Here is a 20,494-nt window from a genome sequence, read left to right as displayed (position 1 = left end):
TTTCAAAAATGACCTTCAGCAATATTGTCAGTGTTTCATATCCAGTTGTTTCCCTGATGCAGAGTAAACTCCCTGCTCTTTCATCGCTCTCTCCAAATAAGACAATTTGAAAATGATATGTTAATAAAACATGAATAAAGTAGTGTTTTGATTAGAAACAAATCTGATGAATGCTCACTTTCACCTTTCAGTGATGATGTGAGGGTTCCATATTCTTTTTTCCTTTGATGAACAGTCTTTCCTGCTCTTTCCAAGAGGTGTCTCCTCTGAAGCAGCAGCAACAGCGCCCTCTGCAAAGAAAAGTCTAAAAAGCTTACAGCACCTGGTATTCCCAGGCGGTCTCCCATTCAAGTACTAACCAGGCCCGACCCTGCTTAGCTTCCGAGATCGGACGAGATCGGGCGTGTTCAGGGTGGTATGGCCGTAAGCGATTAACTCCACCCACAATACCTCCTTTATACATGTGAATCATCACCATCATCAATGGTTCTTCTGTTGCTTTGCAACCATAGCATCTTGAGGTGTGGGTGGGCGGGAGGGTCAATTGTTCCAAAATCAATCTCAAGGTGCAATTTTGTCATATCGTTGCAAGAAAAAAATCATTACAATTTTCAAAAATGACCTTCAGCAATATTGTCAGTGTTTCATATCCAGTTGTTTCCCTGATGCAGAGTAAACTCCCTGCTCTTTCATCGCTCTCTCCAAATAAGACCATTTGAAAATGATATGTTAATAAAACATGAATAAAGTAGTGTTTTGATTAGAAACAAATCGGATGAATGCTCACTCTCACCTTTCAGTGATGATGTGAGGGTTCCATATTCTTTTTTCCTTTGATGAACAGTCTTTCCTGCTCTTTCCAAGAGGTGTCTCCTCTGAAGCAGCAGCAACAGCGCCCTCTGCAAAGAAAAGTCTAAAAAGCTTACAGCACCTGGTATTCCCAGGCGGTCTCCCATTCAAGTACTAACCAGGCCCGACCCTGCTTAGCTTCCGAGATCGGACGAGATCGGGCGTGTTCAGGGTGGTATGGCCGTAAGCGATTAACTCCACCCACAATACCTCCTTTATACATGTGAATCATCACCATCATCAATGGTTCTTCTGTTGCTTTGCAACCATAGCATCTTGAGGTGTTGGTGGGCGGGAGGGTCAATTGTTCCAAAATCAATCTCAAGGTGCAATTTTGTCATATCGTTGCAAGAAAAAAATCATTACAATTTTCAAAAATGACCTTCAGCAATATTGTCAGTGTTTCATATCCAGTTGTTTCCTTGATGCAGAGTAAACTCCCTGCTCTCTCATCGCTCTCTCCAAATAAGACAATTTGAAAATGATATGTTAATAAAACATGAATAAAGTAGTGTTTTGATTAGAAACAAATCTGATGAATGCTCACTTTCACCTTTCAGTGATGATGTGAGGGTTCCATATTCTTTTTTCCTTTGATGAACAGTCTTTCCTGCTCTTTCCAAGAGGTGTCTCCTCTGAAGCAGCAGCAACAGCGCCCTCTGCAAAGAAAAGTCTAAAAAGCTTACAGCACCTGGTATTCCCAGGCGGTCTCCCATTCAAGTACTAACCAGGCCCCACCCTGCTTAGCTTCCGAGATCAGACGAGTTCAGGGTGGTATGGCCGTAAGCGATTAACTCCACCCACAATACCTCCTTTATACATGTGAATCATCACCATCATCAATGGTTCTTCTGTTGCTTTGCAACCATAGCATCTTGAGGTGTGGGTGGGCGGGAGGGTCAATTGTTCCAAAATCAATCTCAAGGTGCAATTTTGTCATATCGTTGCAAGAAAAAAATCATTACAATTTTCAAAAATGACCTTCAGCAATATTGTCAGTGTTTCATATCCAGTTGTTTCCCTGATGCAGAGTAAACTCCCTGCTCTTTCATCGCTCTCTCCAAATAAGACAATTTGAAAATGATATGTTAATAAAACATGAATAAAGTAGTGTTTTGATTAGAAACAAATCTGATGAATGCTCACTTTCACCTTTCAGTGATGATGTGAGGGTTCCATATTCTTTTTTCCTTTGATGAACAGTCTTTCCTGCTCTTTCCAAGAGGTGTCTCCTCTGAAGCAGCAGCAACAGCACCCTCTGCAAAGAAAAGTCTAAAAAGCTTACAGCACCTGGTATTCCCAGGCGGTCTCCCATTCAAGTACTAACCAGGCCCTACCCTGCTTAGCTTCCAAGATCGGACGAGATCGGGCGTGTTCAGGGTGGTATGGCCGTAAACGATTAACTCCACCCACAATACCTCCTTTATACATGTGAATCATCACCATCATCAATGGTTCTTCTGTTGCTTTGCAACCATAGCATCTTGAGGTGTGGGTGGGCGGGAGGGTCAATTGTTCCAAAATCAATCTCAAGGTGCAATTTTGTCATATCGTTGCAAGAAAAAAATCATTACAATTTTCAAAAATGACCTTCAGCAATATTGTCAGTGTTTCATATCCAGTTGTTTCCCTGATGCAGAGTAAACTCCCTGCTCTTTCATCGCTCTCTCCAAATAAGACAATTTGAAAATGATATGTTAATAAAACATGAATAAAGTAGTGTTTTGATTAGAAACAAATCTGATGAATGCTCACTTTCACCTTTCAGTGATGATGTGAGGGTTCCATATTCTTTTTTCCTTTGATGAACAGTCTTTCCTGCTCTTTCCAAGAGGTGTCTCCTCTGAAGCAGCAGCAACAGCGCCCTCTGCAAAGAAAAGTCTACAAAGCTTACAGCACCTGGTATTCCCAGGCGGTCTCCCATTCAAGTACTAACCAGGCCCGACCCTGCTTAGCTTCCGAGATCGGACGAGATCGGGCGTGTTCAGGGTGGTATGGCCGTAAGCGATTAACTCCACCCACAATACCTCCTTTATACATGTGAATCATCACCATCATCAATGGTTCTTCTGTTGCTTTGCAACCATAGCATCTTGAGGTGTGGGTGGGCGGGAGGGTCAATTGTTCCAAAATCAATCTCAAGGTGCAATTTTGTCATATCGTTGCAAGAAAAAAATCATTACAATTTTCAAAAATGACCTTCAGCAATATTGTCAGTGTTTCATATCCAGTTGTTTCCTTGATGCAGAGTAAACTCCCTGCTCTCTCATCGCTCTCTCCAAATAAGACAATTTGAAAATGATATGTTAATAAAACATGAATAAAGTAGTGTTTTGATTAGAAACAAATCTGATGAATGCTCACTTTCACCTTTCAGTGATGATGTGAGGGTTCCATATTCTTTTTTCCTTTGATGAACAGTCTTTCCTGCTCTTTCCAAGAGGTGTCTCCTCTGAAGCAGCAGCAACAGCGCCCTCTGCAAAGAAAAGTCTAAAAAGCTTACAGCACCTGGTATTCCCAGGCGGTCTCCCATTCAAGTACTAACCAGGCCCCACCCTGCTTAGCTTCCGAGATCAGACGAGTTCAGGGTGGTATGGCCGTAAGCGATTAACTCCACCCACAATACCTCCTTTATACATGTGAATCATCACCATCATCAATGGTTCTTCTGTTGCTTTGCAACCATAGCATCTTGAGGTGTGGGTGGGCGGGAGGGTCAATTGTTCCAAAATCAATCTCAAGGTGCAATTTTGTCATATCGTTGCAAGAAAAAAATCATTAAAATTTTCAAAAATGACCTTCAGCAATATTGTCAGTGTTTCATATCCAGTTGTTTCCCTGATGCAGAGTAAACTCCCTGCTCTTTCATCGCTCTCTCCAAATAAGACAATTTGAAAATGATATGTTAATAAAACATGAATAAAGTAGTGTTTTGATTAGAAACAAATCTGATGAATGCTCACTTTCACCTTTCAGTGATGATGTGAGGGTTCCATATTCTTTTTTCCTTTGATGAACAGTCTTTCCTGCTCTTTCCAAGAGGTGTCTCCTCTGAAGCAGCAGCAACAGCGCCCTCTGCAAAGAAAAGTCTAAAAAGCTTACAGCACCTGGTATTCCCAGGCGGTCTCCCATTCAAGTACTAACCAGGCCCTACCCTGCTTAGCTTCCGAGATCGGACGAGATCGGGCGTGTTCAGGGTGGTATGGCCGTAAACGATTAACTCCACCCACAATACCTCCTTTATACATGTGAATCATCACCATCATCAATGGTTCTTCTGTTGCTTTGCAACCATAGCATCTTGAGGTGTGGGTGGGCGGGAGGTTCAATTGTTCCAAAATCAATCTCAAGGTGCAATTTTGTCATATCGTTGCAAGAAAAGAATCATTACAATTTTCAAAAATGACCTTCAGCAATATTGTCAGTGTTTCATATCCAGTTGTTTCCCTGATGCAGAGTAAACTCCCTGCTCTTTCATCGCTCTCTCCAAATAAGACCATTTGAAAATGATATGTTAATAAAACATGAATAAAGTAGTGTTTTGATTAGAAACAAATCTGATGAATGCTCACTTTCACCTTTCAGTGATGATGTGAGGGTTCCATATTCTTTTTTCCTTTGATGAACAGTCTTTCCTGCTCTTTCCAAGAGGTGTCTCCTCTGAAGCAGCAGCAACAGCGCCCTCTGCAAAGAAAAGTCTAAAAAGCTTACAGCACCTGGTATTCCCAGGCGGTCTCCCATTCAAGTACTAACCAGGCCCGACCCTGCTTAGCTTCCGAGATCGGACGAGATCGGGCGTGTTCAGGGTGGTATGGCCGTAAACGATTAACTCCACCCACAATACCTCCTTTATACATGTGAATCATCACCATCATCAATGGTTCTTCTGTTGCTTTGCAACCATAGCATCTTGAGGTGTGGGTGGGCGGGAGGTTCAATTGTTCCAAAATCAATCTCAAGGTGCAATTTTGTCATATCGTTGCAAGAAAAGAATCATTACAATTTTCAAAAATGACCTTCAGCAATATTGTCAGTGTTTCATATCCAGTTGTTTCCCTGATGCAGAGTAAACTCCCTGCTCTTTCATCGCTCTCTCCAAATAAGACCATTTGAAAATGATATGTTAATAAAACATGAATAAAGTAGTGTTTTGATTAGAAACAAATCGGATGAATGCTCACTCTCACCTTTCAGTGATGATGTGAGGGTTCCATATTCTTTTTTCCTTTGATGAACAGTCTTTCCTGCTCTTTCCAAGAGGTGTCTCCTCTGAAGCAGCAGCAACAGCACCCTCTGCAAAGAAAAGTCTAAAAAGCTTACAGCACCTGGTATTCCCAGGCGGTCTCCCATTCAAGTACTAACCAGGCCCTACCCTGCTTAGCTTCCAAGATCGGACGAGATCGGGCGTGTTCAGGGTGGTATGGCCGTAAACGATTAACTCCACCCACAATACCTCCTTTATACATGTGAATCATCACCATCATCAATGGTTCTTCTGTTGCTTTGCAACCATAGCATCTTGAGGTGTGGGTGGGCGGGAGGGTCAATTGTTCCAAAATCAATCTCAAGGTGCAATTTTGTCATATCGTTGCAAGAAAAAAATCATTACAATTTTCAAAAATGACCTTCAGCAATATTGTCAGTGTTTCATATCCAGTTGTTTCCCTGATGCAGAGTAAACTCCCTGCTCTTTCATCGCTCTCTCCAAATAAGACAATTTGAAAATGATATGTTAATAAAACATGAATAAAGTAGTGTTTTGATTAGAAACAAATCTGATGAATGCTCACTTTCACCTTTCAGTGATGATGTGAGGGTTCCATATTCTTTTTTCCTTTGATGAACAGTCTTTCCTGCTCTTTCCAAGAGGTGTCTCCTCTGAAGCAGCAGCAACAGCGCCCTCTGCAAAGAAAAGTCTACAAAGCTTACAGCACCTGGTATTCCCAGGCGGTCTCCCATTCAAGTACTAACCAGGCCCGACCCTGCTTAGCTTCCGAGATCGGACGAGATCGGGCGTGTTCAGGGTGGTATGGCCGTAAGCGATTAACTCCACCCACAATACCTCCTTTATACATGTGAATCATCACCATCATCAATGGTTCTTCTGTTGCTTTGCAACCATAGCATCTTGAGGTGTGGGTGGGCGGGAGGGTCAATTGTTCCAAAATCAATCTCAAGGTGCAATTTTGTCATATCGTTGCAAGAAAAAAATCATTACAATTTTCAAAAATGACCTTCAGCAATATTGTCAGTGTTTCATATCCAGTTGTTTCCCTGATGCAGAGTAAACTCCCTGCTCTTTCATCGCTCTCTCCAAATAAGACAATTTGAAAATGATATGTTAATAAAACATGAATAAAGTAGTGTTTTGATTAGAAACAAATCGGATGAATGCTCACTCTCACCTTTCAGTGATGATGTGAGGGTTCCATATTCTTTTTTCCTTTGATGAACAGTCTTTCCTGCTCTTTCCAAGAGGTGTCTCCTCTGAAGCAGCAGCAACAGCGCCCTCTGCAAAGAAAAGTCTAAAAAGCTTACAGCACCTGGTATTCCCAGGCGGTCTCCCATTCAAGTACTAACCAGGCCCGACCCTGCTTAGCTTCCGAGATCGGACGAGATCGGGCGTGTTCAGGGTGGTATGGCCGTAAGCGATTAACTCCACCCACAATACCTCCTTTATACATGTGAATCATCACCATCATCAATGGTTCTTCTGTTGCTTTGCAACCATAGCATCTTGAGGTGTTGGTGGGCGGGAGGGTCAATTGTTCCAAAATCAATCTCAAGGTGCAATTTTGTCATATCGTTGCAAGAAAAAAATCATTACAATTTTCAAAAATGACCTTCAGCAATATTGTCAGTGTTTCATATCCAGTTGTTTCCTTGATGCAGAGTAAACTCCCTGCTCTCTCATCGCTCTCTCCAAATAAGACAATTTGAAAATGATATGTTAATAAAACATGAATAAAGTAGTGTTTTGATTAGAAACAAATCTGATGAATGCTCACTTTCACCTTTCAGTGATGATGTGAGGGTTCCATATTCTTTTTTCCTTTGATGAACAGTCTTTCCTGCTCTTTCCAAGAGGTGTCTCCTCTGAAGCAGCAGCAACAGCACCCTCTGCAAAGAAAAGTCTAAAAAGCTTACAGCACCTGGTATTCCCAGGCGGTCTCCCATTCAAGTACTAACCAGGCCCCACCCTGCTTAGCTTCCGAGATCAGACGAGTTCAGGGTGGTATGGCCGTAAGCGATTAACTCCACCCACAATACCTCCTTTATACATGTGAATCATCACCATCATCAATGGTTCTTCTGTTGCTTTGCAACCATAGCATCTTGAGGTGTGGGTGGGCGGGAGGGTCAATTGTTCCAAAATCAATCTCAAGGTGCAATTTTGTCATATCGTTGCAAGAAAAAAATCATTACAATTTTCAAAAATGACCTTCAGCAATATTGTCAGTGTTTCATATCCAGTTGTTTCCTTGATGCAGAGTAAACTCCCTGCTCTCTCATCGCTCTCTCCAAATAAGACAATTTGAAAATGATATGTTAATAAAACATGAATAAAGTAGTGTTTTGATTAGAAACAAATCTGATGAATGCTCACTTTCACCTTTCAGTGATGATGTGAGGGTTCCATATTCTTTTTTCCTTTGATGAACAGTCTTTCCTGCTCTTTCCAAGAGGTGTCTCCTCTGAAGCAGCAGCAACAGCGCCCTCTGCAAAGAAAAGTCTAAAAAGCTTACAGCACCTGGTATTCCCAGGCGGTCTCCCATTCAAGTACTAACCAGGCCCCACCCTGCTTAGCTTCCGAGATCAGACGAGTTCAGGGTGGTATGGCCGTAAGCGATTAACTCCACCCACAATACCTCCTTTATACATGTGAATCATCACCATCATCAATGGTTCTTCTGTTGCTTTGCAACCATAGCATCTTGAGGTGTGGGTGGGCGGGAGGGTCAATTGTTCCAAAATCAATCTCAAGGTGCAATTTTGTCATATCGTTGCAAGAAAAAAATCATTAAAATTTTCAAAAATGACCTTCAGCAATATTGTCAGTGTTTCATATCCAGTTGTTTCCCTGATGCAGAGTAAACTCCCTGCTCTTTCATCGCTCTCTCCAAATAAGACAATTTGAAAATGATATGTTAATAAAACATGAATAAAGTAGTGTTTTGATTAGAAACAAATCTGATGAATGCTCACTTTCACCTTTCAGTGATGATGTGAGGGTTCCATATTCTTTTTTCCTTTGATGAACAGTCTTTCCTGCTCTTTCCAAGAGGTGTCTCCTCTGAAGCAGCAGCAACAGCGCCCTCTGCAAAGAAAAGTCTAAAAAGCTTACAGCACCTGGTATTCCCAGGCGGTCTCCCATTCAAGTACTAACCAGGCCCTACCCTGCTTAGCTTCCGAGATCGGACAAGATCGGGCGTGTTCAGGGTGGTATGGCCGTAAACGATTAACTCCACCCACAATACCTCCTTTATACATGTGAATCATCACCATCATCAATGGTTCTTCTGTTGCTTTGCAACCATAGCATCTTGAGGTGTGGGTGGGCGGGAGGTTCAATTGTTCCAAAATCAATCTCAAGGTGCAATTTTGTCATATCGTTGCAAGAAAAGAATCATTACAATTTTCAAAAATGACCTTCAGCAATATTGTCAGTGTTTCATATCCAGTTGTTTCCCTGATGCAGAGTAAACTCCCTGCTCTTTCATCGCTCTCTCCAAATAAGACCATTTGAAAATGATATGTTAATAAAACATGAATAAAGTAGTGTTTTGATTAGAAACAAATCTGATGAATGCTCACTTTCACCTTTCAGTGATGATGTGAGGGTTCCATATTCTTTTTTCCTTTGATGAACAGTCTTTCCTGCTCTTTCCAAGAGGTGTCTCCTCTGAAGCAGCAGCAACAGCGCCCTCTGCAAAGAAAAGTCTAAAAAGCTTACAGCACCTGGTATTCCCAGGCGGTCTCCCATTCAAGTACTAACCAGGCCCGACCCTGCTTAGCTTCCGAGATCGGACGAGATCGGGCGTGTTCAGGGTGGTATGGCCGTAAACGATTAACTCCACCCACAATACCTCCTTTATACATGTGAATCATCACCATCATCAATGGTTCTTCTGTTGCTTTGCAACCATAGCATCTTGAGGTGTGGGTGGGCGGGAGGTTCAATTGTTCCAAAATCAATCTCAAGGTGCAATTTTGTCATATCGTTGCAAGAAAAGAATCATTACAATTTTCAAAAATGACCTTCAGCAATATTGTCAGTGTTTCATATCCAGTTGTTTCCCTGATGCAGAGTAAACTCCCTGCTCTTTCATCGCTCTCTCCAAATAAGACCATTTGAAAATGATATGTTAATAAAACATGAATAAAGTAGTGTTTTGATTAGAAACAAATCGGATGAATGCTCACTCTCACCTGTCAGTGATGATGTGAGGGTTCCATATTCTTTTTACCTTTGATGAACAGTCTTTCCTGCTCTTTCCAAGAGGTGTCTCCTCTGAAGCAGCAGCAACAGCGCCCTCTGCAAAGAAAAGTCTAAAAAGCTTACAGCACATGGTATTCCCAGGCGGTCTCCCATTCAAGTACTAACCAGGCCCGACCCTGCTTAGCTTCCGAGATCGGACGAGATCGGGCGTGTTCAGGGTGGTATGGCCGTAAGCGATTAACTCCACCCACAATACCTCCTTTATACATGTGAATCATCACCATCATCAATGGTTCTTCTGTTGCTTTGCAACCATAGCATCTTGAGGTGTGGGTGGGCGGGAGGGTCAATTGTTCCAAAATCAATCTCAAGGTGCAATTTTGTCATATCGTTGCAAGAAAAAAATCATTACAATTTTCAAAAATGACCTTCAGCAATATTGTCAGTGTTTCATATCCAGTTGTTTCCCTGATGCAGAGTAAACTCCCTGCTCTTTCATCGCTCTCTCCAAATAAGACAATTTGAAAATGATATGTTAATAAAACATGAATAAAGTAGTGTTTTGATTAGAAACAAATCTGATGAATGCTCACTTTCACCTTTCAGTGATGATGTGAGGGTTCCATATTCTTTTTTCCTTTGATGAACAGTCTTTCCTGCTCTTTCCAAGAGGTGTCTCCTCTGAAGCAGCAGCAACAGCGCCCTCTGCAAAGAAAAGTCTAAAAAGCTTACAGCACCTGGTATTCCCAGGCGGTCTCCCATTCAAGTACTAACCAGGCCCGACCCTGCTTAGCTTCCGAGATCGGACGAGATCGGGCGTGTTCAGGGTGGTATGGCCGTAAGCGATTAACTCCACCCACAATACCTCCTTTATACATGTGAATAATCACCATCATCAATGGTTCTTCTGTTGCTTTGCAACCATAGCATCTTGAGGTGTGGGTGGGTTGGGGGGGTCAATTGTTCCAAAATCAATCTCAAGGTGCAATTTTGTCATATCGTTGCAAGAAAAAAATCATTACAATTTTCAAAAATGACCTTCAGCAATATTGTCAGTGTTTCATATCCAGTTGTTTCCCTGATGCAGAGTAAACTCCCTGCTCTTTCATCGCTCTCTCCAAATAAGACCATTTGAAAATGATATGTTAATAAAACATGAATAAAGTAGTGTTTTGATTAGAAACAAATCTGATGAATGCTCACTCTCACCTTTCAGTGATGATGTGAGGGTTCCATATTCTTTTTTCCTTTGATGAACAGTCTTTCCTGCTCTTTCCAAGAGGTGTCTCCTCTGAAGCAGCAGCAACAGCGCCCTCTGCAAAGAAAAGTCTAAAAAGCTTACAGCACCTGGTATTCCCAGGCGGTCTCCCATTCAAGTACTAACCAGGCCCCACCCTGCTTAGCTTCCGAGATCAGACGAGTTCAGGGTGGTATGGCCGTAAGCGATTAACTCCACCCACAATACCTCCTTTATACATGTGAATCATCACCATCATCAATGGTTCTTCTGTTGCTTTGCAACCATAGCATCTTGAGGTGTGGGTGGGCGGGAGGGTCAATTGTTCCAAAATCAATCTCAAGGTGCAATTTTGTCATATCGTTGCAAGAAAAAAATCATTACAATTTTCAAAAATGACCTTCAGCAATATTGTCAGTGTTTCATATCCAGTTGTTTCCCTGATGCAGAGTAAACTCCCTGCTCTTTCATCGCTCTCTCCAAATAAGACAATTTGAAAATGATATGTTAATAAAACATGAATAAAGTAGTGTTTTGATTAGAAACAAATCTGATGAATGCTCACTTTCACCTTTCAGTGATGATGTGAGGGTTCCATATTCTTTTTTCCTTTGATGAACAGTCTTTCCTGCTCTTTCCAAGAGGTGTCTCCTCTGAAGCAGCAGCAACAGCGCCCTCTGCAAAGAAAAGTCTAAAAAGCTTACAGCACCTGGTATTCCCAGGCGGTCTCCCATTCAAGTACTAACCAGGCCCGACCCTGCTTAGCTTCCGAGATCGGACGAGATCGGGCGTGTTCAGGGTGGTATGGCCGTAAGCGATTAACTCCACCCACAATACCTCCTTTATACATGTGAATCATCACCATCATCAATGGTTCTTCTGTTGCTTTGCAACCATAGCATCTTGAGGTGTGGGTGGGCGGGAGGTTCAATTGTTCCAAAATCAATCTCAAGGTGCAATTTTGTCATATCGTTGCAAGAAAAGAATCATTACAATTTTCAAAAATGACCTTCAGCAATATTGTCAGTGTTTCATATCCAGTTGTTTCCCTGATGCAGAGTAAACTCCCTGCTCTTTCATCGCTCTCTCCAAATAAGACCATTTGAAAATGATATGTTAATAAAACATGAATAAAGTAGTGTTTTGATTAGAAACAAATCGGATGAATGCTCACTCTCACCTGTCAGTGATGATGTGAGGGTTCCATATTCTTTTTTCCTTTGATGAACAGTCTTTCCTGCTCTTTCCAAGAGGTGTCTCCTCTGAAGCAGCAGCAACAGCGCCCTCTGCAAAGAAAAGTCTAAAAAGCTTACAGCACCTGGTATTCCCAGGCGGTCTCCCATTCAAGTACTAACCAGGCCCGACCCTGCTTAGCTTCCGAGATCGGACGAGATCGGGCGTGTTCAGGGTGGTATGGCCGTAAGCGATTAACTCCACCCACAATACCTCCTTTATACATGTGAATCATCACCATCATCAATGGTTCTTCTGTTGCTTTGCAACCATAGCATCTTGAGGTGTGGGTGGGCGGGAGGTTCAATTGTTCCAAAATCAATCTCAAGGTGCAATTTTGGCATATCGTTGCAAGAAAAAAATCATTACAATTTTCAAAAATGACCTTCAGCAATATTGTCAGTGTTTCATATCCAGTTGTTTCCCTGATGCAGAGTAAACTCCCTGCTCTTTCATCGCTCTCTCCAAATAAGACCATTTGAAAATGATATGTTAATAAAACATGAATAAAGTAGTGTTTTGATTAGAAACAAATCTGATGAATGCTCACTTTCACCTTTCAGTGATGATGTGAGGGTTCCATATTCTTTTTTCCTTTGATGAACAGTCTTTCCTGCTCTTTCCAAGAGGTGTCTCCTCTGAAGCAGCAGCAACAGCGCCCTCTGCAAAGAAAAGTCTAAAAAGCTTACAGCACCTGGTATTCCCAGGCGGTCTCCCATTCAAGTACTAACCAGGCCCTACCCTGCTTAGCTTCCGAGATCGGACGAGATCGGGCGTGTTCAGGGTGGTATGGCCGTAAACGATTAACTCCACCCACAATACCTCCTTTATACATGTGAATCATCACCATCATCAATGGTTCTTCTGTTGCTTTGCAACCATAGCATCTTGAGGTGTGGGTGGGCGGGAGGTTCAATTGTTCCAAAATCAATCTCAAGGTGCAATTTTGTCATATCGTTGCAAGAAAAGAATCATTACAATTTTCAAAAATGACCTTCAGCAATATTGTCAGTGTTTCATATCCAGTTGTTTCCCTGATGCAGAGTAAACTCCCTGCTCTTTCATCGCTCTCTCCAAATAAGACCATTTGAAAATGATATGTTAATAAAGCATGAATAAAGTAGTGTTTTGATTAGAAACAAATCGGATGAATGCTCACTCTCACCTGTCAGTGATGATGTGAGGGTTCCATATTCTTTTTTCCTTTGATGAACAGTCTTTCCTGCTCTTTCCAAGAGGTGTCTCCTCTGAAGCAGCAGCAACAGCGCCCTCTGCAAAGAAAAGTCTAAAAAGCTTACAGCACCTGGTATTCCCAGGCGGTCTCCCATTCAAGTACTAACCAGGCCCAACCCTGCTTAGCTTCCGAGATCGGACGAGATCGGGCGTGTTTTTTTTTTTTTTTTTATTATCAAAAATACATAATTTTCATACATTTTATGTACAGATATTACATTTATATACATATCTCGTCATTATCTCAGACTGCTGTCTGAGATAAGACCCACACTTCCATAGATAATGAATATTTAAGTCAGAAAATGAGAAAACATCAGAAAAAGCAACAACAAAACAAACAAAAAACAAACAAAAATAAATAAATAAATAAATAAATAAAAATAAAAATAAAATAAAATAAAATAAACAAAAAAACAAAACAAAACAAATCATAACCAAAAGAAGACACCTAATTTTTTAAAACTGCCATTACATATTGACACTTACAGCTGGCACATACAACACTTTTCATTCATTTTTGCCGAAATCAAATTCCACATTCCCATCATCTGTTACCTCTATCAGAGTGCTTCCATCCACAAATCCTTTTTTGAACTCTTCTTTTTCCGTGTATCTGTGTATCATGTTTACATCTCTTTTTATCATGTTTTTAAACACACTCCATACTTCAGCTTTTTTCTTTTCATAATGGGCCAAGTTTCTCCTGAGTTTAACTGCATATCTTGCATGACTCAACACATAGTTTAACAGATTAATATTACACTCTTTCACTCTGCCATTCATCCCAAACAGCCACATCTTTCTCCATTCCATCCTTTCTATCAATTTCCCTTCCCAGCATCTGCTTATCGTTCCTTTCATCCTCTCAAAGAAACTTTCTAACTCACTGCATTCGACAAACTCATGCATACATGTTTCCACTTTTATCTTACACACATCACATTCCTTTTTCACATTCACATCAAACTTGCTTATGATCAGGTTATTGAAAATTCTATTGTGTCTCAAGAGATAATCAAAGTTTTCACACTCTATGCTGTTCCATTTCACTCTTAGATTCATCCATATCTTTTCTGCATCCAGTCCATCCATAACTTTCTTCCATACATTCTCAGCAGCCGGTCTTCTCACTTCTTCCCCTCTTAAACATTTATAGAGTATTTTTGTTTTCACACAGTTCAGACTCATTCTGCTCTCTCCTTTGCCCACATACATTTCTATCTCTCTTTCTTCCCTCACCCCAGCCTCTCTCTCAATCATGTCCATCCATTCTTTCGGCATTGCCTTCTTAATTTTTTCCATTATTGCTTCTGCTGTTCCCAACCATATCTCGTCCCCCCTCCCTCTTACTTCATCCACTATCGCTTGTGCTCCCATGAAGCCTGGAACATGCTCGTACACTATATCCTTTACTTTCCTGATCCCTGCATTCCATATGGTTCTGTTGTATATTGTTGCTCCATTAATTGTTATTTTTGGGTTTAGAAAAACTGGTTGCTCCCATACTTGCTTCACATTCTTGCAGTCATACGTCACATTTTTTTAGGAATTCCCCCCATGCTCCAAGCATTTCTTTGAGGATCTCTGTTGTTTCAGACATCATCCCTTTCTTCAGTTCCATGTACACACCACTTTCACCACATCCTCCACTCTTTTTAATTGCCTCTCCCAAGAACACCTTCCACACTTGATCTTTCTTGTTCTTTAGATACCTCGTCATCATTTTTACTCTTAGTGCTTTCTTTTTCTTTTCCAGGTTGATCAGTTTTAGGCCTCCATCTTCATACTCATTTTCTAGGACTTCCTTTGCTATTCTCGCCCCCTTCCCATCCCACAGGAAGTCACTCACTATCTTGTCTACTTCCTTCAGCACTTTCTCTGGCACATCCAAAACATTCATTATATATATTAATTTGCTCATGATTAGTGCATTTACCACTATCACTTTCCCTTTCAGTTTTAATCCTCTCCGTTTCCACATTCCCAACGTCTTTTTTATGTTGTTTACTATCCCTTCATATTGCCTATCTCTCCCTTCTCTATCTTCAATCCCTAAGTTCACTCCTAACACCTTCATGTATTCGTTGTTCTCTTTTAGTCTTTTTACTTCTTCCCCTACTCTGCTCTCTCCTATGCACATGATTTCTGATTTTTCTATATTTAATTTTGCTCCTGATGCCCTACCAAATAGTTCTACACTTTCTAACGTCTCTGCTACGCTTTCCTTGTCTACCACTGTCACCGTTGTGTCGTCTGCATATTGGTATAACGTGCTCACCTGTCCACCCGGTAGTTCTATGCCCTTTATTTTCTTGTTTTGTAATATTAATGCCGCTAACGGCTCTGCGGACAATGCGTACAGGAGAGCTGACAACGGACATCCCTGTCTTACTGATCTTTCTATTCTAAATTCATTTGTGATTATTCCATTAATTTTTACCTTGCTTGCTGCTTTCTCATACATTGTCCTAATCCTCCCTATCATCTTATTTCCAAAACCTGCTTTCCCTAATACTTTATATAGATAACTGTGGTCTACTCTGTCGAATGCTTTGTTTTGATCTATGCTTAGTACTATCCCTTTCCTGTTCTCTTTCATGTATGTTATTGTGTCTCTGATGCTGCTTATAGTGTCTGCTATGTCCCTACCTGGTATGCTATATGCTTGTGTGCTCCCAACCACCGTCCCTATAACTTTCTTTATCCTGTTTGCTAATACCTTTGCTAAGATTTTATAGTCGCCATTTAACATTGTCAGTGGTCTGTAATTTTCTAAATTATCCCTGCTCCCTTTTTTGTGAATTATGCTTACTAGCCCTGTTGTCATGCTTTGCGGTATCTTTCCCTTTTCTTCTATCCATTTATATAACTTCTCTAATACTGGTGTTAATTCTTCTCTAAACTCTATGTAGAATTCTCCTATTAAGCCGTCTGTTCCTGGACTTTTATTTCTCCCTAACCCGCTTATTGCTGTCTCTATCTCCTCTCTACTTATCTCTCCCTCACACATCTCTCTGTCATTCTCGCTTATCCTATTCTTTATTTTCTCAATCACTTGTCTGCTACTCTCATTGTCTACCTCTTCTTTCTTGTACAGCTCTCTGTAAAATTCTTCTACTCTCTCTACTATTCCAGCTATGTCTTTTATCTTCTCTCCTCTCTTTCCCTCCACTTGTTCAATGTAGTTGTTTTTCTGCCTTGTTTTCTCTAGCCCTAGGAAATATCCTGTACATTTCTCTCCCTCTATGGTGTATCTTGCTCTGCTTCTGATGATTGCTCCTTGGCATTTTCCCTGTTCTATTTCTTTTAGTTCATTTTTTTTTTTAATGTACTCTTTTGTGTCATAATTTTCCTCTTTTTCAGCTTTCTCTTCCTCTCTTTCTATCTCCCTCACTAACCATTTTTCTCTCTCTTTCCCTTTCTTGCTCTTGTTCCTACCATATTTTTTGCTTATTTCTTTTATTCCTTCTTTTAATTTTTCCCACCACCGCCCTATATCCTCCTCATACATTCTCTCATTCATCTCCCATTTTATGTATTCTCTCACACCTTCTTTATATTTTTTTTCCTTAAGTAGCTCTCCATTCAAACACCACACCCCACCTCCTCTTGTCTTTGTTTCTTGCCCTAGCGTGAATTTTAGCATCATGTGATCGCTGAGTGTTGTTATTTTGTACTGTATTTCACCTATTGTTTCTGCTAATTTTTTTGTACTTAACACTAAGTCTATTCTGCTTTGTTTTAGTTCTCCCTTCACCACTTGTTTCCTCGAAAATACTTTTGCCTCTGGGTTTCTTTCCCTCCACACATCACACAGTTTTTTCTCTCTTTTTATCTTTTGTAATGCCCCTCTTGATGAGTCGTTTTTAAATTTCATTTTCCCAGAGACATCTAATTTTCCACACCATACATTGAAATCGCCTACTATTAAGCTGTTGCTTTCACACATTACTCCCATTTGTTCGAACATCATCCTTCTCTCCTTCTCTGTGTTTGCTGCATGTATATTTATGAGTTTTATTTCTTCATTCATATGTTTAAATTTAATCGCTATCAGCCTCCCTTCACCATCGTTCTCACACATCTTCACCTTCCCCACCGCTCCTTTTTTCACTAATATAGCTACTCCCCTAGCTTTCCCATCACCATTATTTGAGTATATTTCCCCTGTCCATTCTTTCTTTACTTCAATCATGCATCTTTCATCCCAGTGTGTCTCTTGGATACATATTATATCATACTCACTCAGGTTATATATGTGTTGTCTTTTCCACCTTTTGTTCAGCCCTCTTGCGTTTATCGTTAAGATCGTTATCATAAGTATTGTTATGTTCATTTGTTTTTGCTTTTGCTTTTCTTGTACTGTCTCTGTTGCCTCTGAGGGTTTTGTCTCTTTCTTAGTTGCATTATTTGGGTCATTAAGTCCATGTCCATGTCTTGATCATTTGTTTTCTTATCTGCTTCCTCTCCTTCTATGTGTGTTTGTGCTTTCTTCTCTCCGCTCACTCCGTCCTTTTCCGCTGCAGCCTCGTTCTCCTTCACCGCTGTTGCGTTCACCGCTGCTATCTTCATCACCGCTGTTGCCACCGTCACCGCCGTTGTCACCGTCTTCGCTTCCTTCTCCGTCTCCGCTGCTGTCTGCTTCGTCGCTTCTGACTCCGTCGCCGCTGTTGTCACCTTCTCCGTCGTTGTCACCGTCCCCGTTGTCGTCACCGTCCCCGTTGTCTTCTCTTTCTCCGCTGCTGTCTCGTTCACCGCTGCTAACTCCGTCCCCGCTGCTCCCTTCGTCTCCGCCGCTGACATCATGATCGCCTCTGTCATCTCCATCTCCTCCGCTGCTCCGCGCACCCCGTCGCTGCCATCCGAGTCCTCACTCCCCGCCTCTCCCTCGCTTTCTTCCTCCTCCGTGTCTCCTTCTATTCCTTCTATCTCCATGGTGTTCTCTTTCCCGTCTTTGGGTCCGTTCTTTTCTCTTGTCCTGTCCATTTGGCTTCCGCATTCCCTTGCGTAGTGCCCCTGAACTCCGCATCTGTGACACTGAAACTCTGGGCACTCTCTCAGGATGTGCCCTGGCTGCATGCACATCCTGCAGACTTTTGTTTGTTTGTCGTGAATTACTCTGAAATACTCCGTTCCGAGGGCTGTGTTAAATTTTGTTGAGTATGGGAGGGACTGGATCTCGTCATTGAACTTCACTTTAAGGAATCGTGTCCCGTCTGCCACTTGTGTCCCCGGCCACATCCGTCTCCTTACTGCTGTGACTGGTGTCACTCCCCATCGACGCAGCTTCTCCATTATTTCCTTGTCCTCTATGTAGTATGGTATGTTCAGGAAGGAGACCACCAACTCGTCGTTGCAGAGCTCTCTAGCGTGGACTCTTGTCTCCCCAATCCTGAATCCCTCCATCAGCCTCTCCTTCCCTTTTGGATGGCTCATTGTCATCTCGTGTTTCCTGGGATTTATGTATCGGCATGCCACCAGTCCTCCGCACAGCTCGCGCACGCACCGCATCAGCGTCATGGTGCTTACTTCCTCCTCTCCTTCTGTTTCTACACTCACGGTGAGTTTCTTCCCGTCCCTCTCCGTGTCGTTTAATTCTCTGTTCTTCTTTCCTTCATTTTCTTGTCCGCTGTCTGTCTCATTCATCGTTTTTCCGTTCCGTGTTGTCGCCGTGAGGTCCGTCATGATTTTTTTTTTAAACATAAAGCGCTCCAAAGTGGAGGATTAGAAGAGGGAGGGGGAAAACAAACTTAAATAGATTCCCCCAGACAGTGCGACACTGTTGGGGGGGGTATCTCTCAGTCCTTTGCTGTATTTTAATTCTATTATCTCATTAAAATGTTCAGTAGATAGAGAAAAAAAGGGGGAAAAAAGGAGAGCGGAGCTGAGTCACCCGTGGTGCTCAACGTCCGTCGATTTCAAAAAGATACCTGCTGATCCGTCACGCATGCGCTGTGTTCAGGGTGGTATGGCCGTAAGCGATTAACTCCACCCACAATACCTCCTTTATACATGTGAATCATCACCATCATCAATGGTTCTTCTGTTGCTTTGCAACCATAGCATCTTGAGGTGTGGGTGGGCGGGAGGGTCAATTGTTCCAAAATCAATCTCAAGGTGCAATTTTGTCATATCGTTGCAAGAAAAAAATCATTACAATTTTCAAAAATGACCTTCAGCAATATTGTCAGTGTTTCATATCTAGTTGTTTCCCTGATGCAGAGTAAACTCCCTGCTCTTTCATCGCTCTCTCCAAATAAGACAATTTGAAAATGATATGTTAATAAAACATGAATAAAGTAGTGTTTTGATTAGAAACAAATCTGATGAATGCTCACTTTCACCTTTCAGTGATGATGTGAGGGTTCCATATTCTTTTTTCCTTTGATGAACAGTCTTTCCTGCTCTTTCCAAGAGGTGTCTCCTCTGAAGCAGCAGCAACAGCGCCCTCTGCAAAGAAAAGTCTAAAAAGCTTACAGCACCTGGTATTCCCAGGCGGTCTCCCATTCAAGTACTAACCAGGCCCGACCCTGCTTAGCTTCCGAGATCAGACGAGATCGGGCGTGTTCAGGGTGGTATGGCCGTAAGCGATTAACTCCACCCACAATACCTCCTTTATACATGTGAATCATCACCATCATCAATGGTTCTTCTGTTGCTTTGCAACCATAGCATCTTGAGGTGTGGGTGGGCGGGAGGGTCAATTGTTCCAAAATCAATCTCAAGGTGCAATTTTGGCATATCGTTGCAAGAAAAAAATCATTACAATTTTCAAAAATGACCTTCAGCAATATTGTCAGTGTTTCATATCCAGTTGTTTCCCTGATGCAGAGTAAACTCCCTGCTCTTTCATCGCTCTCTCCAAATAAGACAATTTGAAAATGATATGTTAATAAAACATGAATAAAGTAGTGTTTTGATTAGAAACAAATCTGATGAATGCTCACTTTCACCTTTCAGTGATGATGTTAGGGTTCCATATTCTTTTTTCCTTTGATGAACAGTCTTTCCTGCTCTTTCCAAGAGGTGTCTCCTCTGAAGCAGCAGCAACAGCGCCCTCTGCAAAGAAAAGTCTAAAAAGCTTACAGCACCTGGTATTCCCAGGCGGTCTCCCATTCAAGTACTAACCAGGCCCGACCCTGCTTAGCTTCCGAGATCGGGCGTGTTCAGGGTGGTATGGCCGTAAGCGATTAACTCCACCCACAATACCTCCTTTATACATGTGAATCATCACCATCATCAATGGTTCTTCTGTTGCTTTGCAACCATAGCATCTTGAGGTGTGGGTGGGCGGGAGGGTCAATTGTTCCAAAATCAATCTCAAGGTGCAATTTTGGCATATCGTTGCAAGAAAAAAATCATTACAATTTTCAAAAATGACCTTCAGCAATATTGTCAGTGTTTCATATCCAGTTGTTTCCCTGATGCAGAGTAAACTCCCTGCTCTTTCATCGCTCTCTCCAAATAAGACAATTTGAAAATGATATGTTAATAAAACA

General features: G+C 41.7%; 17 non-coding genes and 6 pseudogenes across 17 annotated transcripts; all 23 read right to left on the bottom strand.

Annotated features, from left to right (window-relative positions):
- Positions 1-310: 310 nt before the first annotated feature.
- LOC138408042 (5S ribosomal RNA) lies at positions 311-429 on the bottom strand. Its single transcript, XR_011241360.1, has one exon. It is a non-coding gene; the product is annotated as a 5S ribosomal RNA (ribosomal RNA).
- A 490-nt stretch (positions 430-919) lies between these two features.
- Positions 920-1,038, bottom strand: LOC138408041 (5S ribosomal RNA). Its single transcript, XR_011241359.1, has one exon. It is a non-coding gene; the product is annotated as a 5S ribosomal RNA (ribosomal RNA).
- A 490-nt stretch (positions 1,039-1,528) lies between these two features.
- Positions 1,529-1,637, bottom strand: LOC138409883 (5S ribosomal RNA; annotated as a pseudogene).
- A 490-nt stretch (positions 1,638-2,127) lies between these two features.
- On the bottom strand, positions 2,128-2,246 carry LOC138408787 (5S ribosomal RNA). Its single transcript, XR_011242107.1, has one exon. It is a non-coding gene; the product is annotated as a 5S ribosomal RNA (ribosomal RNA).
- Positions 2,247-2,736: 490 nt separating this feature from the next.
- Positions 2,737-2,855, bottom strand: LOC138408040 (5S ribosomal RNA). Its single transcript, XR_011241358.1, has one exon. It is a non-coding gene; the product is annotated as a 5S ribosomal RNA (ribosomal RNA).
- A 490-nt stretch (positions 2,856-3,345) lies between these two features.
- LOC138409882 (5S ribosomal RNA) lies at positions 3,346-3,454 on the bottom strand (annotated as a pseudogene).
- A 490-nt stretch (positions 3,455-3,944) lies between these two features.
- Positions 3,945-4,063, bottom strand: LOC138408299 (5S ribosomal RNA). The gene has a single exon (XR_011241618.1). It is a non-coding gene; the product is annotated as a 5S ribosomal RNA (ribosomal RNA).
- A 490-nt stretch (positions 4,064-4,553) lies between these two features.
- LOC138408371 (5S ribosomal RNA) lies at positions 4,554-4,672 on the bottom strand. Its single transcript, XR_011241690.1, has one exon. It is a non-coding gene; the product is annotated as a 5S ribosomal RNA (ribosomal RNA).
- Positions 4,673-5,162: 490 nt separating this feature from the next.
- Positions 5,163-5,281, bottom strand: LOC138408786 (5S ribosomal RNA). The gene has a single exon (XR_011242106.1). It is a non-coding gene; the product is annotated as a 5S ribosomal RNA (ribosomal RNA).
- Positions 5,282-5,771: 490 nt separating this feature from the next.
- LOC138408038 (5S ribosomal RNA) lies at positions 5,772-5,890 on the bottom strand. Its single transcript, XR_011241356.1, has one exon. It is a non-coding gene; the product is annotated as a 5S ribosomal RNA (ribosomal RNA).
- A 490-nt stretch (positions 5,891-6,380) lies between these two features.
- Positions 6,381-6,499, bottom strand: LOC138408037 (5S ribosomal RNA). Its single transcript, XR_011241355.1, has one exon. It is a non-coding gene; the product is annotated as a 5S ribosomal RNA (ribosomal RNA).
- Positions 6,500-6,989: 490 nt separating this feature from the next.
- On the bottom strand, positions 6,990-7,098 carry LOC138409881 (5S ribosomal RNA; annotated as a pseudogene).
- Positions 7,099-7,588: 490 nt separating this feature from the next.
- LOC138409880 (5S ribosomal RNA) lies at positions 7,589-7,697 on the bottom strand (annotated as a pseudogene).
- Positions 7,698-8,187: 490 nt separating this feature from the next.
- LOC138408835 (5S ribosomal RNA) lies at positions 8,188-8,306 on the bottom strand. Its single transcript, XR_011242156.1, has one exon. It is a non-coding gene; the product is annotated as a 5S ribosomal RNA (ribosomal RNA).
- Positions 8,307-8,796: 490 nt separating this feature from the next.
- Positions 8,797-8,915, bottom strand: LOC138408370 (5S ribosomal RNA). Its single transcript, XR_011241689.1, has one exon. It is a non-coding gene; the product is annotated as a 5S ribosomal RNA (ribosomal RNA).
- A 490-nt stretch (positions 8,916-9,405) lies between these two features.
- Positions 9,406-9,524, bottom strand: LOC138408848 (5S ribosomal RNA). Its single transcript, XR_011242169.1, has one exon. It is a non-coding gene; the product is annotated as a 5S ribosomal RNA (ribosomal RNA).
- A 490-nt stretch (positions 9,525-10,014) lies between these two features.
- LOC138408036 (5S ribosomal RNA) lies at positions 10,015-10,133 on the bottom strand. The gene has a single exon (XR_011241354.1). It is a non-coding gene; the product is annotated as a 5S ribosomal RNA (ribosomal RNA).
- A 491-nt stretch (positions 10,134-10,624) lies between these two features.
- LOC138409879 (5S ribosomal RNA) lies at positions 10,625-10,733 on the bottom strand (annotated as a pseudogene).
- A 490-nt stretch (positions 10,734-11,223) lies between these two features.
- LOC138408035 (5S ribosomal RNA) lies at positions 11,224-11,342 on the bottom strand. Its single transcript, XR_011241353.1, has one exon. It is a non-coding gene; the product is annotated as a 5S ribosomal RNA (ribosomal RNA).
- A 490-nt stretch (positions 11,343-11,832) lies between these two features.
- LOC138408034 (5S ribosomal RNA) lies at positions 11,833-11,951 on the bottom strand. The gene has a single exon (XR_011241352.1). It is a non-coding gene; the product is annotated as a 5S ribosomal RNA (ribosomal RNA).
- Positions 11,952-12,441: 490 nt separating this feature from the next.
- Positions 12,442-12,560, bottom strand: LOC138408298 (5S ribosomal RNA). The gene has a single exon (XR_011241617.1). It is a non-coding gene; the product is annotated as a 5S ribosomal RNA (ribosomal RNA).
- Positions 12,561-19,465: 6,905 nt separating this feature from the next.
- Positions 19,466-19,584, bottom strand: LOC138408260 (5S ribosomal RNA). The gene has a single exon (XR_011241579.1). It is a non-coding gene; the product is annotated as a 5S ribosomal RNA (ribosomal RNA).
- Positions 19,585-20,074: 490 nt separating this feature from the next.
- Positions 20,075-20,183, bottom strand: LOC138409580 (5S ribosomal RNA; annotated as a pseudogene).
- Between the last annotated feature and the right edge of the window lie 311 nt (positions 20,184-20,494).

Source organism: Paralichthys olivaceus, chromosome 5, assembly GCF_024713975.1.
Source record: "Paralichthys olivaceus isolate ysfri-2021 chromosome 5, ASM2471397v2, whole genome shotgun sequence".
Taxonomy (NCBI): Eukaryota; Metazoa; Chordata; class Actinopteri; order Pleuronectiformes; family Paralichthyidae; genus Paralichthys; species Paralichthys olivaceus.
Note: the sequence above shows the minus strand (reverse complement) of the source record. Positions and strands in the feature narration are given on the sequence as shown.